Source organism: Orussus abietinus, unplaced genomic scaffold (assembly GCF_000612105.2).
Source record: "Orussus abietinus isolate OABI.00-Male unplaced genomic scaffold, Oabi_2.0 scaffold276, whole genome shotgun sequence".
Lineage (NCBI taxonomy): Eukaryota > Metazoa > Arthropoda > Insecta > Hymenoptera > Orussidae > Orussus > Orussus abietinus.
Genome location: NW_019394419.1, coordinates 85,744 through 108,333, shown reverse-complemented (window position 1 = coordinate 108,333; position 22,590 = coordinate 85,744). Strand labels below are relative to the sequence as shown.

Here is a 22,590-nt window from a genome sequence, read left to right as displayed (position 1 = left end):
GGCGGAAGTGCCGCCGGTGGCGGCGACTCGGCGAAGAGATCGCGGAGGAGCGAATTAGCGGTCATCCAGGTGTCCGCAATGCAAGCTCCCGCGTGAGCGCGGGAGTGGGGGAGGGGGCGTGTCCGTTACCCCCACCACTGACGCCGGTCTGGCCCGTGATTGGTCAGGGGACCTCGTGACGTCATCGCGATGCCGGCCTATGTATAGGTTGGAGCACGCGGAGCTTCAGTCTGCCCCTGCCTGTCACGCCGGCTCGTTTGGCTTGCACCACGGTCACAGGGCGCCTGTCGTTACACCCCTTAGCGCCGCCGACTTCCGACCTTAACCTCACCCATTGCGACTCCGATCGAGTAAGGACCTCGCGCCGGCACGACTTTAAGGTACGCGGACCTTCGCCAACCTTACGTTTTCATGTATTTACATTGGGAGACTGCCTCTCGTCAGGTTTCTACGCGGTTGGCAATCGTCTAGCCGGTTTAAAGATAGGTTTCAGTGGTTTTTAATTCTTTTAATCGGATCGGAACTTTGAATTGTATACGTTTTGATTAAGGACGTCGGAGGGTAGTTGCTGGCTTTTTTAGCATTTTAAATGTTCCGATGGAGTATATTGGGGGAGCTATGGCATTTTTAAGGTTTCATCTTGTTATACGTATTGTTCTATGATGGGATGGGATAAGGCTGACAATGAGTATTTTAATTAATGTTGAAATAGATGACAGGGACAGAGTAAGGCTGTTGAGAGGCAATCTCTTTTTTATTTTCAGAATCACATTCTAGTTGAATGGTCACAAAATGCAAGATAGGGTATCGATAATAATTGGAACATTGAGAAAAGATGTTCCAATGATTGGGGTTAAGAAATCGAGATTTTATATTGGGAAAGTCTGAACTAGAATCGCATGTTTTCCTGAGTCGACCGTAGTCCCATAGAAGCTTTGAGTAGATAAATACGTTGCCGAAACTGTTTACTTTAACTACGCGTATTATGACTCCATTCCAGTATTGAAATCGACCCGACTTCAAAATAGGTATACTACGTATACAATACTCGCATAAGCAATTTTTAATTGAAAAATACTCTAGGCGAATGATCCCATGAATTAAATCGTAATCTTGCGAAGACGTGCATATGTAATAACATATTTCGAAGCCAGGCCGACTTCATTACTGAGACTATTACTCATTTGCTCAAATTCGAGATTAGGGAAAATCGATAAAAACCTGCTTTGAAATCAAAATAGAGACACGATTTCGGTTGCGTACCAAAGTAATGTATTGGGGCAATTTATAATATCTGTCTACAAAAAAAAATAATACATCGCTCGAAAATTTCCGACGTAGAAGGTATTTTCTAAGAGACTTAGAGACATGAATGAAATCCCGTTCTGAAACTGGCAACTGTAGCAATTGTCTTTTAAACTTCTTTCAGAAGTGTTACCAGAGTGTACCGTACTTCTGTAAACATCGAAATGTCATATGCATGATTCACTTTAGATATTAATTTGTATGACCCACTTTAAAACATGAAAATGCAGCGTCAAATGGACGGTACTCCCACGCGATGCGACATTTTTTAATTTCATCGTTTGGATCATTGACCAATTGTTGTCCAATCTGTTACGCCTTTAAAACCTGCTTTTTTATTGTTTCCCCACTCACTGTTTTTTTTTTTAATCTACCATCAGTAGTCCAATGTTGAAATTGTTTCAATCTCCATGGGCTTCATTATGTAGAAGTTTTTCTAATTTTACGAAATAACATCGGTGTTATGAGTTGCAATAGTTTGCCCATTTCAGAGTCGCTATACACGGATTTTAATCAGAATCCATTTTCAGTTCATTTCAGCGAACTACGCGTCGAGTCGGTCTGATTTTAACGCAGGAAATCCACTTCGCTGCTACTTATACAGTTCGATTTTGTGGCGGACTATTTCCACTTGGAATATTAAACACGTACTATCGGACTATTATCAGATTATACGAGTAATTTATGCAAAGTAATTACCACATCGCTAGATGAATTGAATATTTGAGATTCATTCCAACTTCACCACATCAACCATGAAAGCAAATCTTTCACTTATAATCAGTAAAACAACAGCAACTGTTGCTGAATATTTCTTATTTTCGAGTCCCCCAAATAAAATATAGAAGGATACATTGCGCAGTTATTATAGATTACAAAGGTGATTCTTATGAACACCTCTTTTAATTTTTAGGCATCTACTTCTTGAAGAAAAATCCGATTAAGCGTTTTAATATAACGATGATCCATCCGACAACAGCCTACATACTTTTTTATAATATTATCATGCTTGTCATTTGACAACAAGCCCAAAAAAGGAAAAAATGTATAAATAAATCTGTCTAATTTTACTTTAATGTATAATAGTTCGTGTCCAAAGCTCTATCTCCAAATATTTATTTTCATGTTTCATTCATTATCAACTCGTGCAATGGAGAATTAAATTGACATCGGTAACCACGATTTTGTCACTTGGAAGTAATTGGCATTAAGCCAAAATGAATTGAAACGGAATTTGGATGAAGTAGCCACTCGACTCGTCGCTTAGATCGAATAAAAAGCCGAGCTCGGTTTGCGTCGCAAATTGCCGGGATAAACATTTCAGCTCTGATTGTGCGTTTGCGAGCTGGAAAGACTCCCTGAAAAAAAAAAAAAAGAAAGAAATGGGTAGAGGACCTCCGAGAGTACATGCTGCAGTTATGGGGTGTCATATATTATGCTTAAGCGCCACCACTTTCGACCTTAATTTAACCTTCCTCGCTAAAAACCTTGGACTGGTTCGGCTTTAAAGCTTGCAAGCCACGCCAACATCGGGCATATGCTTGCCTTTCTGGTGCATCTTCCTTGCTATAAAGTGCCGGAAAAAGTACTGCGAAGTGCTTTTAAACTGTAACGGCACGTATGCTCGATATCGCGCCGAAATGACCAGGAGAGAAATGTTTCTTTCCAGTTTCTTTTCCTTTTAACTCGTTGACAAATTTTCAGTTTTTTTGCCTGAATCAGTTTTAGTGCCCAAGGCTTTATTTAATTAATAATGCTCGATATCGCGCCGAAATGACCAGGAGAGAAATGTTTCTTTCTAGTTTTTTTTTCTTTTAACTCGTTGACAAGTTTTCAGTTATTTTGCCTCAATCAGTTTTGGTGCCCAAGGCTTTATTTAATTAATAATGCTCGATATTGCGCCGAAATGACCAGGAGAGAAATGCTTCTTTCTAGTTTCTTTTTCTTTTAACTCGTTGACAAATTTTCAGTTATTTTCCCTGAATCAGTTTTGGTGCCCAAGGCTTTATTTAATTAATAATGCTCGATATCGCGCCGAAATGACCAGGAGAGAAATGTTTCTTTCTAGTTTCTTTTCCTTTTAACTCGTTGCGAAATTTTCAGTTATTTTGCCTGAATCAGTTTTGGTGCCCAAGGCTTTATTTAATTCGTGTTATCGTAAAAGGAATTGCTAATTCATGGTGTTCAGTTTTTTATTTATTTTTTTTATTTAGTCTCTGGTAATATACCGAGTTCCTTTTGTTTTGTTTTTTTTTCTTACAGTGAAAGTTATTTCCCTTCCTTCGTAATCGACGGTTCATTTTCCATTTGCAGCATTGCGAATTCTAGTATGATTATTTTTACACTATTGGTTGTTTATTTTCTTTTTTTAAAGCCCTTGTATCCATTTCAATGCGATTCTGTAAAGAAATGAATCGGGAGGAAAATATTAAATACACCCCTGCTTTTTGTACACGTCTGTAAAATCATGTAAACTTGCTTTGAATCCATCGTATATGATTTAATGAATGCTTCTTAATGTTAAAACGTTATTATTTAGATAGATATATTACACAGATAGGTATTAACGGAATGGGACGTCAGAATTCAACAGGTGCGATATACAAAAATTAACGATAATATAGATTAAAGATAAAAAGTCATTGACGTTAAAGATAGATTATGATTTCAATAACCACGAATTTTAACTAAAAATTGTGTTATTAGAGCATTTTTAAGGCTTCTTTTTGATTAACTTTAAAGCAAATGGCGGCAATAAATTCGTCGCATGTAATGTTATTAAAGGTTAATATCAGGCTTGATGAAAAAAATTGCTTGAAAAGAATTTGTTGATATTTGATAGGACCGATAACGATATTAACTGATAGCGCGGTAATAATACTTCAGGTGTCACGATAATGGTGACATAAGAATTTATAGCCATATTAAAGCTTAGCAAAATATGTGTGCAGCATATTAAAGATTACGTGGATTTTGAAGGTTTGATGTTAATACCGTTCTCAATAGATGTGACTTAATTAATTTATTAAGTCAGGTAAGAGCTCACCTTCGACCTGTTACTTTTTTGAGATCAAGTTCAGATTTAATTTAATATCGTTATCAAATTAAACCAATGGAATTGATTATCGCAGCGTGTACGTCAATTCAAAAAATTCCTTTGACGGCCGACATTTCATTTCAAATGCGATTGAAAATTCTCCTTTAAGTAATCTGACCTTTAAAAGCTTCTTTACAAATATAGGTCCCCCGGTGTCCTTCCATCCCTTTGAGTATTGTTCGGAAAGAAATGAAAAGAAAGCATTAAGTGTATTAGTTACTTAAATTCAATGATACTTGGAATAAACGGAACGGAACGGGATTGGCAAAACTTTGAGAAATGGCATTAAGCTTTTTGGGAAAGTTAAAAAGCTGTTGTTTGTGAGCACTGCAGGCTGAGTCGAAAACTTTCAGGTTTCCGTCTTCCTATCGTTGTCATACTTTTCGTTTCGATGGAAAGGAACCTGACTTTTAACTCGATAATGTCTATCGGCGTAAGGAAAAAAAGTCCGACGCTTAGTAAAAGCATGAGAAAAATCCCATAAATTATTTCGCAGGAAACGTGCTAAACCTGAGTGGAGTAACATTTAGAGTAGTCGGTAGAATAATTGGCACCTTATCTAAAAATAATTATATTAACACATTGTCGGCCGCTGTTACGTACGCATGACTTTTTTTCACGTAAGCGTGATACGCACCGGCGGCAACCCAAAGGCGATGAGAAAAATGTGCGGCCGTCAAAGTGTTGGGAAAGCTCTGAAATAATAATATTTAATTAAAAAAAAAATAAAAATAAATAAATTTAATTAAAATTAAAGAAAGTAGCTAATCGTTGTAGGGTGATTTTCTCCAGGAGTCGTCCCGGGTTAGAGTTGAGAACTTAGAAAACGCTATCGTTACAAATACGGAAAGGTGGTTTTTCGCAAGGTGGGTAGGTAAGCTGCCTCCGTATCCCTCTTTTCATGGTCGGAGCTGCTTAGAGTTAAACGCGGCATGTTGAAAAAGAGAAATGGAGAAAGTGGTCCCGTGGCATCGGCATTGGCCCCGTGGCGAACTCCGTTTGCCCTTTTCCGGTGTTCCACGCGCAACTTCCCGACAAGGATCACCGGGTGGGGCGTGAAACTCGCTGGGGATATCCCGATTCTCGATAAACCAGGAGAAAGAAAGTTCCCATGCGACCCCCCTCTAATCCCTTCTGCATCGCGAGGGATAACGAAGCTTACGAGGTCCTTACGCGCTTGCTCGAGCCTGCCAAGGGGCCAGTTCTTCGATTTTCCCAGCAATTTTTAAACCCTCTCTCTCCGTTAAAGGATCGCTTCGGTGACACATTCGATCCTTTCGATCGAAACCAACGAATGGATACGAAGTTCTTACGCACTCGCTCGAGTTTGCCAAGGGGCCAGTTTTCCGATTTTTCCGGAAATTTTTAAACCCTGACTTTCCATCAAAGGATCGCATTGGCGAAACATTCGATCCTTTCGATCGAAGCCAACGAATCGATACGAGGTCCTTACGCACTCGCTCGAGTTTGCCAAGGGGCCAGTTTTCCGATTTTCTTAGCATTTTTTAAACCCTGTCTTTCCATCAAAGGATCGCATTGGCGAAACATTCGATCCTTTCGATCGAAGCCAATGAATCGATACGAAGTCCTTACGCATTCGCTCGAGTTTGCCAAGGGGCCAGTTTTCCGATTTTCTTGACAATTTTTAAACCCTCTCTCTCCGTTAAAGGATCGCATTGGCGAAACATTCGATCCTTTCGATCGAAGACAACGAATATTAAAAATTGACGATCATTCTTGTTTTTTCGATGGCTCGTGATTTATGTTGCGGCCTTCCTCCGTGAGAGATGTACTTTATGGAAAAATGACTTCTTAGTTATTTCGAACGATTTTCATTACTCCAGAAGATATTCGTGAAATAGAATTCATTAACTGCCAGGGTTTAGTTAGACACGATGTGTGTAGTTTGGACCGCGCCGCTATTATCGGCGCTTGCAACTGTTCTCACAGTGCCGACAATTAAAAGGGGTATTCGCGTTTGCGCGTATTCGTCGGTGTTCCTTTAATCTCGATAACTAGACAGAGCCGGAGAATAAAATAGAAGTTCCGTTTTCACTTGACTTTTTCACTCGAGTATAACGCCACTCGTTAAAGGCGACAGTTGGTTGCGATATCGACCCTGGAGTTTCCTCTTTGACCAACAATTTGAGTTCTTGAAAGGTTGTCAAGTAACGGACAATTCTATTAAAAGAAATCAAGAAATTGGGAGTAGGATTTGTCAGGGGATTTAATGGAATATTTAACTTCGACGACTTTGCCCTGCTCTTGCGATTCCGCTCAACGTTTCCGAACGATCAATCCTTATGTAAACTGTAATTTCATGAAAAGAGCATGAAATATTTATTACCCAAATTATCAGTTATAATATGTAGTCCTCGTTTCAATGCTTATTTCATCCGCGATTGTATCTACATCGAATAGATCGTCTTTTGTATAACGTAATTGAAATTCAAAAATATGACCTGTGAATCAAGTATTTGTATATTTTTTGTATAATACGTTGACATCGATCGACAACTATTACTATTAATTTGACTAATTTGATTAATCGGAGTACTGATACATTGACGAAGAGACAATTCTCATATATGATATACAGGAAGAAGACCTAGTTTGTTTTCCACTTGATTACATTTTCAGAAACATGGTGTAATGATTTTTATTTATAGATAATAGTAAAATGCCATCTAATATTTATGGAATGTCTTGTGAAACAATATTATCGGGGGTAAGTGCATTATTACAAAATTAAACTATTGCGGTGCTTCATGAATTTATCTCAGAGTTTCTTTTATTGCTTTTTCAGTTTTGTCGTGACATAAAATGCGTTCCTTTTTTTAAAAGACACATTTCTTTGGAAATTTTCGTTGACAAGGGTCTTACGTCGAATTTTACCAGAGTTCACAACTCCATACGAATTCAATTCGAATCTGTAGAGACACGTGCTGAATCCATAAAATCAACCTTTACGATCGCTGTAGGCGTTCCCACTGATAAAGGCTGATATCGTGATCATTTTATGAAGATTGTAGGGAACGGTTTCACTACTTCACCCTGGTTTCTTGATGAATCTGATCGATCTAGGACGAACAAATCTATCGAGGAGACAACTTGCATTAAAAGCGTCCGCACTAATACATGAGATTTAAAAAATATTCAGACTTGCAAATTAAAGGTAAACTTGCAGCTTTGGTTACAAAGAGTTATTTTAAAAAGTCCTTAAGTGCAATATTTCAAAATTATAATTCAAGATATTATTGAAAATTCCTTCCGAAATATTCTTAATGTGCGTGTGTATAGCATGTTTCTCAAAATGTGTTAACTAATGAATATTATCGTATTATATTTGATTTGAAAACAAACGGATTGTAGAAGATATGAATCCATTTTGGACCACTGTGGTATCGAATGGGACCATTTTAAGAGATTGAAACCTAATTTCCATATTAAAAGAAGACCTTAAGGTGATATGAAAGTGACGTCAAATAGTTCTCCTTCATGAAACATTCTCCAAACTTGGTGTATCGAATCGATTCCAACTTTACAATATAAATATAGAGGGTATAAGGAAGGTTCTGAAACTCATGAAATTTCATTTTTTTTTTTAATCTGTTCATAGGTATTTTAAACATTTGTTATAAAAAATGAAATTTCACATGAGTCAGGACCTTGCTAATAGCCTCCACATTCACGTTGTAAAGTTTGAAACGATTCAGTTCACCCAGATCGGAGAAAAGTTTGATGAACAATTGACCCTTCAGATGCCACTTTCATATCTCCTAAATTATAGACTTTAACGACAAAATCTATACTAAAAGTATGGTAAGGTGTTCAAAGTGCAGGGTGTCGAGTAGTTTCGAAATAGTGAGATACTAAACCTCATTGAGAAGAAAGCATAAAGTGCAGAAAAATGAGACGAAGGGCTGCTACTTACCCGTTAAGAACTGATCTCGAAGTAACCACTTTGGGACGATACACCGCGTAAGTGCTTAACATTAAAGATTTAAACTTTCATCCATACTTCATTCCCTAGGACTCACGTACGTGCCATAACTCAGGACACGTCCTTGGGTCGAAAATCCCGATGTTTCTTTTATTTCCGACGGTTTCTTCGTCTCTCTTATCAGACGTCGTAGTACCTCATCGTTCCATTATTCCTTTCTTGGACCACGTTCGCCACCGTGGGTTGCATTTTGTAAAACGGAAGTCCGAAGGAAGTCTCCGGTCGAATCGATACGATCACCACCTACGATCCTCGGCGCTGTTGGACGATTCTTTTATTTTGGAAGCTCTCCAGCCCGGGTTATGCGGCATTACACGGAATCGCAATAGTAACGATCCGACGTTTGCCTTTTGTGGCGCCGCTGCGCTTCCTGGATACGTATTTCCGCCCATTAATCCGCAAACCCCCCCAAAGGAATTTTCTACGCATGCAAAAGTGCGCGTACACCCCCGCCCATGAGTCACCGAATACTTGTACATCTCAAAGTATATTATTCAAGCCGAAAAAGACTTTTCTGGTCGATGGGATTTTTTTTGCCGAGCTTTTGACATTCAATTCGGTTGACATCAAAATTTTAAACAATTAAGTGTAATCATAATGGAGCATGAGAAAATCCTCCACTTTCAAATTTTACCCTTATACCTTGTTAAAATTAGAAATAATTTAAGGCCAACTATATATTTTATAATGTACAGGGTATAATTTTTAAGTGAAGAATTTCACTGCGCGGGGTAACATACATTATTAACCGTTTCGTTACCTTGGACGAGATAACTCGCGACCCAATACTGGCCAATTAACGCTTTTGACGAGATATCTCGCGACCCGATACTGGCCGATCAACGCTTTTGACGAGATATCTCGCGACCCGATACTGGCCGATCAACGCTTTTGACGAGATATCTCACGACCCGGTAGTAGCCGATCAACGCTTTTGACGAGATATCTCGCGATTCGGTAGTAGCGGATTAACGCTTTTGACGATAATCTAGCTTCCTAGCACTAATATTTTGACATTCTAGACAAATTATTTTGTGTTCTGCCACGTAGAAAGTAAATAAAAATAATTTCATTAAATTAATAAAAACTGTATTTATTTCTTCCTTTTAGCTATACGAATAGAATTAGTTATAAAATATATTCATCTAGAATGTCAAAATATTGGTGCTAGAAAGCTAGATTATCGTCAAAAGCGTTAATCCGCTGCTACCGGATCGCGAGATATCTCGTTAAAAGCGTTGATCGGACAGTATCGGGTCGCGAGATATCTCGTCAAAAGCGTTGATCGGCCAGTATCGGGTCGCGAGATATCTCGTCAAAAGCGTTAATCGGCCAGTATTGGGTCGCGAGATATCTCGTCCAAGGTAACGAAAGGGTTAATCGGCCAGTACTGGGTCGCGAGATATCTCGTCCAAGGTAACGAAAGGGTTAAGGACAACGAGTAAATTTAGTTGAATGTTGGAATGTTACCACGAATGCGTAATTATCAGGGAAGCGTTCTCCTGTTTTGATTAATGATATTCTTTAGAATATGTACCCAATGGCTTATGAATGGTTATGTTTGTTACTATATGTAATGAAATCCTCCACATTGAAGAAGCTTCTTTTCGTGTTTCTAGCAACTTGAGGCCTTTGCAGGATATCTCAAGTAAGAGTACATAAGCATAACGATAAGAACTGTCCAATCAAGATGGGGAACTTAGGATGCTATGTTAACTTTTTATCACTTGATTGTCCGGAACTTACTCTTATGCTTACGATTACTGTTATGCGAGATATCTGAAGAAGCTTTTATGGAAGGAGGTGCGTATCGCTTCATACTGTCAAATCCTCCACTTCCAAATTTCTCTGAGCGTTTGGTTCCTTATAGATAGAGGTGTACGCGTGTCGATACTTTACGACGAAGTGCGCATTCGATTTCCAACTCTTCGCGATGATGCTTCGAATCTTCCCGTGTAATGTGCATTGAAAGCACCGAGGAAATTTCCCTTCCCACGTAGAGAATACTCCCTATAGAGCTGTCGCGGGAGGACATGTCGCGCCATCGTAAAAATCCGCGGCTTGTTAATGCCCACCCACCTCGTTCGGTCGGACACTGAAATATTGACGTTAAAAACATTTCCCTTTCTCGAGTTAAATCCATGATATTCCTTTGAAACGCGGGTGGAGACAAAATCTGCGCAGAGTAGGTGACTCTGTGATTGGGTCGCCATTATTCAGGTTACCTGATACTTCTTGCCTGTTATCATTCCGGACTTCAGTCTTCCGGGCATATTTATGGAACGTCATATTTCAATTTGTAAATACTTCAAGGGGGGATGTGAAAGGGTGACTATTTTTGACAGGCTTCGATGCAAAACGTACGTAACTAATTATGGAAGTACAGTGGTAATTATGCGACTATTTGGAGAAATACGTACACCGATGGCCATTGAAACTGTAACACTTAGAAATAGCGAGGATATACGGGCACCACTAAAAGTATAGTATACGTAATGTACACGTATATTAATTTCTATTGAATGCATGTAAGATATATAGATCGATAGATAGATATAGATATCTATCAAAGTTATTTCAGATATACTCAAAGGGATAATGACCGGATATTAAACATTATCTATATATAGTAGATGTCTACTGGTATCATAGATTACTAATCTACGTCATAGATATTCATTTAGTATACGTACGCATCGTATATACTACACTGGTAAAAAAAATTAATTCGTAACACTTTGTGAATCGAGTCTGTTTGAAGACATGTTCAGTATGGTCATGCAGATGGACCCTACTGTTTTTTGACACAGAAAAATTGTTTTACAATTGTCGGGAATTGGACCCGGTACTCACGGAAGGGCAGAAATAGATAACATGGTGCTCATTGTATCTCGCTGTAAACTTATTCTTTAAAAAGAACTCGATAGTAATTATAGAATTATAAAGTCACTTGAAAAAATTAAAACGGGATTATGACGTCAACGCAACGAATAATTAAAATTTCAAGTAATTTTATGAAGCAATAAAATATCAATAGCGTTCTAATCGCAGCAATTAAATCCGTAAATATCACCAGTTTCTTACGTTTAATTCTTAGTGTTGAAATTTTATTGGCCACCAATGGCAATTTACGTGCCCGTGTTACTTTCGTTTGGTAACGTTCATGTCATGATACATTCAGCTATTTTGTTTTCTTCTTCTCATTGGATTTTCGTATGGCCAGGCAGTATGCAAATGAATCGCCAGCTACATGAGCGTTACACGTGTTCGGTCATATACCTGTTGGACAGGTGTTTCCTGTTGCAAACTGGTATTACCGAGTTTCGCATTATAATTCTTTAGTAATCAAGCAGTTGTATCGTGGAACACCCATTGACAAATTCCGACCCCGTCTGGTTGGTCGTTTTTTTTCGTTTTTGTTTCCGTGGATTTTTAAAAACCAAGAGAATGCAAAGCAAGTCAATAACGATTCAAATGACGGCGGAATTAGACAATACAAGCTTTGATACAATTGTGCCTATTATTGGCTTGCTTAATCGATCGTATCAATTCATCTGACGTTTTACATTCGGAATTGTACATTCTTGCAAAGTTGATGAGCGGTTAATGTATACGAAATTTAAACAACTGTTTGGTCGACATTTTTTATTAAACAACCGCCGTATTCATACGAGTTTTTCTTTTTGTAATGATCTAAAAAACCGCTTCCCAAAATATTTCCCTCTTCGCCTGACTCGTCCTGTATAATTCCTGAGTAATCAGGTGAATGATATTAGGATATTGTTCATTCCATTGGTCACTCTTGAAATCGACACCGTTGAATATTTCTAATTTGTGGAATTACTTGAAGGAAAATTATACGAGGAGAACATTTAGTAAAACGTGATGGAAACCCTCCAATAATCACGATATAGTAGTAACCATTTTACCCTGGCCTTTAAACGTACCTATATCTTACTACTCAGTGTTTATTGGGCAGGGTCGGTTTTTCTCGAATGACCTAGTTTGGAATCGCAGTTATCGGGCTACGATTTTGGATCCATCTCCATAATGCACTTCCGAAGTACCGATGAAAGTGACCTTCTCGAGATAGTATTTCCCGTCGAACAGTCATAAAATTGACTTCCTGCAGTAATACCGGCGACAGAAGGGCGATGAGTAACTTCTACTTTGATTGAGCTCCCTTCTCAGAGGAGAGGGCATAACATCGATATATTTATCAATATCAAACGAATTTCCGTTGATCAATCTCGATCTGAAATTCGGCCTAATGAAATGGAAGAGACGTTTGCGAAGGCTCGGCTTGTATGTGTGTAACCGACATTGACATTGAACGAGAACCATTTACAATCCGTCTACGTAACTTGCACTCGGTGTACCAAATAAGTCCTTACAGAAAAAAGGATTTTCCTATCAGGCAGCTATAAAATGGCGATTCGACGTCATAGCAGCGACGGGGACGTTACGCTGGCTTGTACCTTTTATAAAACGGCTCGGCACGTTAAATAGAACCATTTAACGACCTGCACAATCTTTCAAATGTATTTATTTCGAATGCCGTTCTATAGACATTCAGTCGCTTTCCTTCTTTCACTTTATGCTTGTACTCACTTGCCCTCTCTTCAGAATCTTCCGCATCGGGACAACTCTTTAAAGGGAATGTGAAAGTGGCATCTGAAAGCTCAATCGTTCATAAAACTTTTCTACGAACTGGGTGTCTCAAATCGTTTCATAATTAAAAACCTGAATATGAAGACCCTAAGGTAGGTCCTGAAACTCGCGAAATTTCATTTTTTTATAACCTATTTTTAAAATACCTGAAAACAAATTTGAAAAGAATTGAAATTTCACGAGTTTCAGGACCTTCCTTATAGTCTCCCTATTCACGTTGTAAAGTTTCAAACTATTCGGCAAACCGAGTTGGGAGAAAGGTTTTATAAACAAAATCTCCTCGATGCCACTTTCACATCACCTTAAACAGACCATTTTCTTACAGTGCCGCTCATATATTTTTCGGTACTTTGTGAAATTCCTAAATTTCGTAAAGAATCAGTGTAATTGTTGGCGCGGTAGTTGTAAAGGTTTATAAACTATCAAAGAGAATGATAAATAAAAAAATTAGTTTACAAATAAATTAAAAGACCTTGTGTTGAATGTGTCGTTGCGACGCAATGAAGCGGCACTGTCTTGAAAAATATTAGAGTTATTATTGCTGCAGACACAAAGGCTTAATAAAATGGTAAAATGAATAATAAATAAGTTAGTAAAGAAATAAACCAGTAAATAAATGTAAAACTAGCGAAATGTGCTATCGCTGGCTTGTACAGTCGAGAAATACTGTTCTAAGATATATATTCGAGCAGGGGCGGACTTGAAGTAAAAAATATTTTAGGTAATAAAATTTATTACGCATGATACTATTCCTTGAGGACTTTACTCTGTAGATGTTTACGACGTTAACGATGCATTTTTAATTATGCAAACGTTGAGCCAGTTACCTTGTACGTCGTTTAAAAATGTATAGCTTGGTAATTATTCAGTAGTGATGAGTTAAGTTATTAGGTTGGGTTTCTCCATGATTCACCCTATTCATTTCCGATGTAGAGAATATTAAGGGCTTACGGGGTATTTTCCCTAAGGATGGCAGGATAACGTTTAACCCTTGGTGATTATTTTAACGCCATTACAAGGTTAAGAGCTGCGCCGTGGGTAAAGCGCTGTGACGTAACTGGTGAGAAAAGAAATTTCATTCACTTGTGCATAAAACTGGGCGCGATAATCCCATTAAAGTCTGTGAAATCGATGGAAAAAATTGAGCCTCTCTGAAGGATCTTTCGGTACCTAAGTTTCAATGCCAATGAAAAAACAGGGGCAACATAAATGTGCACGTAGCAAAAAAAAAATTGATCATCGGTCAAAATATTATCGGTCAGAATATTTATCGTCTTGAACAATCAACAATTATTAAACTGCTTGAATAGCTCCTAGCTATTTAAGCTCTTGCGTTATCAGAAATATATTAAAACAAATGTTGACTCAAATACGTAATGCAACTATAAAGATCATAAAAATATCCTCTTACTAAGGCTTAATTGTATAATATAACATGGTTATTGACACAGTAAATAAATGTTTATTGAGATGGGAAAATGACGTCCAGAAGACAGTTGGATATCTCTATTGTAAATTGTACAGCTATGTCTTTTTCAATTAAGAACCAATACTCACTGTCTAGATTACTGTGAAAAGTTGTACTATATATCATGAATTACCTTCTTATTAATTATTGGGCTAGCTAGGTGAAACAAGGATGTTTTTGAAATTATTGTTCCACCATTGTTAGCTGAAGAAATATGGGCATATTAAACAAATTAAATGAGTACGTTCCAACGAATGTGCAATTTTTATTGTAATAAACAGACATCTGATCCATATGTCCTTGTTTAGATTTATTTGATATACGTAATATGTTTGAAAATATTTTTAAAAAGATGAGGGAGAGGATCATTTGTTGTTTTATACGTTAAGGAGAGCAAAACCCTGCAAACCCACAATTTGCCTATCCAGTCATCACGTTACACATCTTCCGTAATAGTGGCGTAACAGGTATATGTCTATGGGAATGGGAGGCTTGAAAGCCAATCGGAAATTGAAGTGATAGTCGACCCGAATTGCCTGCTCTTCATGTGCACCTGACACTTCATAAAGGTATCACCACCGACCGATCTCATTCGAAATGCGCGGTAAACATTTTATTAATCAATGCAACGAAATTCTCCCTGCTAGAACTCTAAGATGGGAAGAATAATTTTCAGAACGAAAAAGCCGACGGAATCCAGAAAATAATAAAGAAGCAATACTGGCATTGTAATTAGTTTTATACTTATTAAAATTGACCGATAAATGACGCTTGGACAATTGTGTAACGAATTAATACAGTTTTAGCGTATATAGATAAAACGCTATATCAGCCGCATTTAATTTTTTTTCAATTCAATTCTGTGTAACAATGTTTGAAACAATATTACATTGTTATTAAATTTAAGCAAAGGAACCGACTAAAGTTCAGAAAACCGTGAATAAGCAATATTTGCATTTCAATTACGTTTATCTTTATCAATATTTATAGCTGAGGAATCGTTCGAGAATTGTTAAACAATAAAGTCAACTATAGCATCTAGTAAAGACGAAAATTAACTGTATTTGAAATAACAGGAGATAGCAATTGAAAGTGCTAACTTTGTATGAAGAGTAGATATTTCATGCCGAGCACTTGCCTGACTATTGGTACTCTTACACTACTTTGAAAGACCTCTGTGGCGAATTTAGTCAAATAATAAAATTAATGAATGAAGAGTTTTCGAATTCGAGGAAACAAGAGCAGAGGCAATAATGTTGAGTATCTAGTAAGGGGTGCAAACAAATATACAAATATTTTAACTATTTCAACCGTGAAATAGAAGTTGAAAGTTTCTTGGTGCGAAGATATCGCACAGCTGGCTTTGCCGGGTAATATACGTCTGGAACAAAGGGTCCTCCAAAGAATCTGGTATATGAAATATCTACGCACTAATTGTGTATGTACTTTCTGGCTTCATATAGCTAAGATAACGCAACCGAGTGCATTCATGGCCTCGAAGTGGTTACATCTGCGGAGAAGTGAATAATGGCTCGGTGAGTTCGCAACAACGCGTACGGGGGTTCATCATCAAGGATGAAACAATGGTGAGAGAAGTTCATTTGGAACGATCGTAAAAGCTCGACGTGAATGTACCGGCGCAATATTAAAGTCAGCACCGTGCGATCAGTACGTGGTAAATAAACAAAAAATGTACACCAGTGGAGAATACATTTGGTTTTGAAAGCGGAATCCGGAAAGGAACGCGGACAAGAATTATTCAGGGTGGAACATTTAAATCTGAAAATTTGAAAGCATTCTCTGATTTTTGGGGATGAAATATATATGATATAAATGGTGGTTTTATATTACGAAGGATGTCACGTAGTGGAACTTCTAGATATAGATGGAGGCGATAATCAGATTTCTGGGTTATCGTTATTTTTCTAAAATAAAATTCTATTTTCCATTAGTATTTGTCACTTTTGATGAATTAATCGATTTATCGCGAGATCGTTCACCTGATGTCATTAAACATTTATAGAAGGTATCGGGAAAAAGTTATTGGAAGTGAATCACGAAAGTTTTACGGCTACGTTGGAATGTTATAATATAATAATAATGGGCTGCATAATGATGCGCCAGGGCCAATTAACGCAACAATCTTTATTATAAGAGGTAATTATTCGCAAAATATTTAGCCCACTATGCATCTCTCTTTTATGTAGGTCATTACAACATTACTTATTCATTTTTTTAATGTCTGGTCTCTACAAGGAAAAATACTTAACCATTCATAGCTGATCCTTATATACTCTGTATATAAAAATCTTATTAACCGGGTTCTCTCTTCTAATTAAGAAAAATAAATGTCATGAAAGAGCTCCTTTTCAGAGATCAGATGCTACGTACGCTATCGTTACATTATTTAATTAATGTGCAGAAGCACTTACAGGGTCGAAGTAAACGTATAATATAAATAAATAGTAATGTTTATAGAATTACTAGTTGGCTTTTATTCGTTACATCTTCATTGATATCTCTATTAATATAACTGCTTTTTCTACGTCATTGAAGTAGCTTTGCCATGAATTTCAAATTTTATTGATATCGATTACATTGTACAGCTTTGCTGAAGAAACATTATATAGTTGATTGTTAAATATGGAAAAAAGGATGCACGATGAAATAGAATGTTATGTATAATGTTTGCCAACTAATTTAATATAACTGAATCTAACAATTTATTATATACAATAACAAGATAAGAAATTCTATCAGGTAGCTGTGGTTATCGTTCTCGACCATTTCTATCCTATCTGGCGGAGATGCTTGAAAAAAGTTTTTCTGAAATATGAATACGTTTTGGGAAGCCCTGGGGTGTATTGTCCTTTCAGAGACCGGTGAGATGTGATGTTTTATTTGCGAAACGGCGAGTTCCCATATTTACTTCCGCCATTCAATATTTAAAGTAATAGAAAATTCAAACAAGGAATATGTATTCAATTGTTTGTAGAAACTATTGATAAGTCAAAGACTACAACGATGATATTCAAATTGTGTGGACAAGAGGTAAAACTGAATACGTCGTTAAAACGCCGAAAAGAGCTCATTTAATAATTCATTGTTTATTCGACGTAATGCGTTAAATAATTTCAACAACTGCTGTTGGGTATAACGATTAAGATAATAATGTACGAAAGTACACGAAGAAAACATGAATATATAAAAAGAATACCTGAAAAAACGAAGCTGAAATGTTCAACTTGGAATAACCATAATTGTCTATTTAAAACGACGAAAATTATTTTATTTTCTAACTGCGATTACTCTCAGTCTGTATTATGAAATATTCCTCATTTTCATTTTAAAATCTAATACGGCAACATCAATGAATATTCTTCATTCGAAAATACATATACAGAGAAGGAACTTAACGAACGTATAGATAGTTTTGTTTATAAAGGGATTAACACATAAATTAGCCTGTAACAAAGTAAGTGAAATGTTAAGGCTAACTACCGACTAATTAGATACTAGATGACAATGAAATGTTCCGGCTGACTGATCGTTTGTGTAATAAATTTCCGTTTGCATAAATTACACGCTTAGAGCTCACGAAATGGTCTGTTTTGAACTCAGTTCAACAGCAGTACCTGTCTTAAAGGGAGGTATCCCCTTTAACGGAGATAAATTTACCCGCCATAATACGTACAATTTCACTCGGTGCAAATGCTCCAAATCAGTCGAATATGCACAATATTTGACGATGAATTTATTACCCTTTTTTACGGTATTTGCTACCTGTTGCCACCTTTCGTTTGTACCATAAATGAAGGATATGATCCTATTAGTTTCATACGCGTCATTTTATACCGTTACTAATTGAGCTCAGTTGTATAATTAATCTTTCGAAATGGTTTAAATAAATAAAAATAAAAACGCGCTGGCCGGTGGAGGCTATTTTTGGTTACTTCTCGTAGCTCGTTTTAAATCCAGAAATGACTCCGTTTAATCTCGTTGCATTTTGACGAAAAGAATAAATAAATATATTTGGTGGAATGTTGGGATATCATTGCCGTTTTAAAATTCTTTCATTACCTTCATGAATCATCTTCTAAAAATGTCAGAAAATATTATACATACATGCATAGTTAAATCTGATTTCAGTGAATTAAATGAATGTCTGCAACTTTTTCAACTGGCACTCAACTAACTTATCTGCTGTTTCTTTTTTATTAATCGGTTCTTCCAAGAGTGCCTGCAGATAAGATTCATAGTTATTATTTAATTCTCAATATCGAAATTTCGTGGTCGAATATCTATCATTTGCTATCACGAATAAGTTTCATTTACTTTAACACATTGCTGAATTAAAATATACTAGACTTACATATTGGCGTGATATATAAACATTAACTAGTTTCTTTTTAACTTCCAGCAAAGTATTTGAAGGTCAGTAGAATTTAGATAACCATTTATCAACGACGATAGTGAATTCCTGGAGCACGGTGTACGTTAAAATATATAATAGTTTTATGTAAGAAAATTTAATAATTGTGAAAGAGTAATATCACTTCGTGGAATCATGGTTCCTCTAAAATGAAAGATGAGACCCAAGGTTGCAGCCCTCTTCTCCGTTAATCCAGTTCTGATCCCGCCTTACGCAATGTTAGACGTAATAAGGTGTACCGAGGTACCATAGTTACCGGCATAAAAATAGAATATGAGTAAATACATAGATACCTAAATTGAATGCTCTTACTTTATGGTTTGATTTTACTAAATAAAGAAATAATTCGACGCGGCGTGCCTTGCAAAAAAAAAACAGCCGGGCTTTTATATCCTTTTAATTAAAAGATATTTATTTCAGAATTAATATTGACTACATTCCAAAATGTTTCCGCGTGTCGCGACAACGGATAACATTAAAGTCAATCACAATAGGGTGACACATTTTTTAATAATAAATCCACCGTGATTAAGATCTGTGCATTGCATCAATAATTGCCGAAACGAGATCCTTATGAAAATGAAGGTGCAACTGAACTTTGCAGTATTATTTGATAACAAAACTCCATTATCTATTTCTATATGTAATCGAGTTACGTCGTTATTAACAATGTTAACGACGTGCTACGTAATAGTTCTTTGTAGGAAACGTGTCAATAAATGTAATCGATTTACTTTGTTATCAACGATGTACTACCTACTGGATGTTGTTCTCGATAAGCATATCGACCTTGATAAAAGCTCTGGTTCCAAAGTTAGTCTGCAAACAGTTTGTACATTTACTAATAAGTGATTCAAAGAAGGCAATAATATATTTATATATTACACCCTGACTTCTCTTTTAAGATGTTCACATCTGCCGGTAACGGTATGAAATTCAATTTACATCTGATATTTACATTTACCTCCTTTATTCGTGATTTATTGATTTGTAAGGTTACCTTTTTAAATGCGTGTGCGCTTATTTCTCCGGGATTCTACGAAATATTCAATAACGCGCGAGAAAGGAAACCGGAGTCCTTCTCAACCTCCTTCTTAAAGCATTCTTTAGAAATTTAAAACAGCCCTTGAAATAATGTTTCTCAATGATCATATACTTTTTCAATTCCAAGTCTCGACAGCATGGGATACCCTGTAACGTTTTAAAATTTGTCATAAAAAAAATGTGTACAGCCTGATCAAGCTCTTAAATGCCAGGATAAAGATCTTTAAAATACTGAACTTTATGAAAATGCAGGAAACGCCTTTTTTTAAATCATCACAATGTCTGGTCGATGTCATAAATTATTTATTAGTACATATTTTCTCAATAATTTCTCAGTACCGTGTTCTCAATAAAAGGTGAAATTTCGCCTCTTTTCAAATTGAATTCCATTGCAGCACTTGGAATTACTTCACTGGAGATGTCAAAATTTGCTCATTCCAACCAAACCAAACGCCCAATTCTCTCCATAAAAACCTTAGATCGGTAGTTGTTAACTTAGACTCCGCACATTTTTTGCGTATATGTTTTTACATATCTTTATTAGTTTTACACCCTTAATTACTTTGGCATTCCGCAAGTTTTCCTTACAACCAAAAGTGCTCCGTGATTTTGAAAAGAATAAGATCACTGCTTTAAATCATTGTTCGTCAATCCTTCAACTTTAACAAAATGCAACGAACGCTGTGATTTATTTAACCCATCATGGCGTTTGATCGCCTTAAATAGGTGTTTAGTACTTTCGTACTCTCGGCAGGACGAGTGTACTTTTCCTGGTCTGAACTTCAGACTTCCACTTGGAGTTAGTTGACTGGAGTTGTCGAATTCCATTACCTCGAAGCACCCAGTTCTCGACGTGGCCAAGATTGTCAAATTAAAGGGTTGTGGCGTTGTAAAACGATTTCATTGCCTCTTCGTGTTCAACGAGTTCATGTACCGAAATCCTGGGCGCCAATGGGAGTAGGCAAAGAAGTTTGTAATAAAAAATGCTGATAGTAAGCTGATGAACTAATGGAAAACCATGATATAAAACAAAATATTGTAGTGCGATTGCTCTCACCTTGCCCTCTAGTACTCTGAAAGGAATCGGCAGAAAAAAATTAGAAATGAAAATGTTATCTCCAACAAAAGTAGTGATAAGTTATGGGACACCATCTGTAAAGTATTATAAATGAGCCGAAGTGCATCACGATAAAAAAAGCACAATACTATCCATTATTGGCGAATACCGAAATAATTATGTCTTTTTATGAGCTCCTCCTCAAATATTCCTCTAGATAACATTAAGGTGAATTGAAAGAATCAACCTGTAAGTCAAATCGTTGGTGAAAGTATTCTCCGAATTGGGTATATCGATTCGTTTCAATTTTTACTTCGTTAATATGGAGGCCCTATATGTAGGATCAAATTTCAAGTGTCAGGATTAACATGAACGGTTGGTTTATTAATAAAAAAATTAATATAAAGAAATTGAATACANAATTAATTTAATTATCTTGGACTAGAACCAACGTGACGTGGTCCGGGTACGTTTTCGATATTTTACGTTTCGTGGAGGCTTAGAATGTTTCTCTTTTCCCATCCAAGTTCGTTGCCGATTTCTGCTCTTAGTTGAATCAATACGTATTGAAACACTAGAGGCGATATCTCTTTTAGAGGCTTATAAACGTCTCGGTAGATATATCCTAAGCTTTCCATTAAGGTAGGCCCTCTCTTGTCGCCTTTCAATACCTTCGATGGAGCTCGACTTCTCGTTCTTGGAAACACTCGATCCGGAAGCTGGAGAAACATCTTCAGACTTTTGTCGAAACTTCCCGCGAACTTCGAGGAACGCGTCGTCTCTTCGGCTCGATGAGTTTCGCGAAGAGTAACTCGTTCCATTCCTCACTATAGACACTTTAGTGGTATTTCTACTTCCACTTTTAACAGCCCTATCAACGCTGTTTCAACTGGCCTTTCAATAAAAGAAATCGATAGAACCGATGTTACGTTTTTATATGCGTCGTAAATGAATTATTATGGAACAATAAATGTCGATCTCTCAATGCATCGACTGCAATTTTTTTGGTTTTTATCCCAATCGTGTCATTATTTAGAATAATAATCTTTTGACTTGGTATGTTTAATACAAATTTATGATTTATTTACTAAAATGTCTTTTAAAATTAATACCACAATTTAACTAAACACTTTAGTTATTTGAAGCGAACGTGCTTTGTCAAGTTTACTAAAATTCGGTTCATTCGACCGTAATATTTGTAGAAATAAACGATTTCGTTTAACGAATCAAAATCCGTTTTCCCTCTTGTAGGTTCGAGATGACATGAAAGGGACATCTGAAGAATCAATCATTTATGAAACTTTTCCGCAAACTGAGCGGAATTGTTTGAAATTTTACCACGAAAATGTGGAGGCCTTGAGGAAGGTCCCCCCAGGAAATGACATCTTTTATAAAACAAATTATAAGCATGTTTATAAATAAATTTAAAAAGTAAAATTTTATAAGCGTCAAGTCCATCCTTAGGGCCTCCATATTTAGATGATAAAATGTTAAACCATTCGGCACACCTAGT

General features: G+C 36.7%; 1 protein-coding gene across 2 annotated transcripts in view; it reads left to right on the top strand.

Moving 5' to 3' along the window:
* The first annotated feature begins 247 nt into the window (after positions 1–247).
* Positions 248–22,590, top strand: part of LOC105703153 (tachykinins) — a 102,847-nt gene continuing 80,504 nt past the window's right edge. For both annotated transcript variants that reach the window (XM_023432248.1, XM_012431308.1), the window contains exon 1: positions 248–380. The gene's annotated coding sequence lies outside the window, so the exon portion shown is untranslated. The remainder of the gene's footprint in view (positions 381–22,590) is intronic.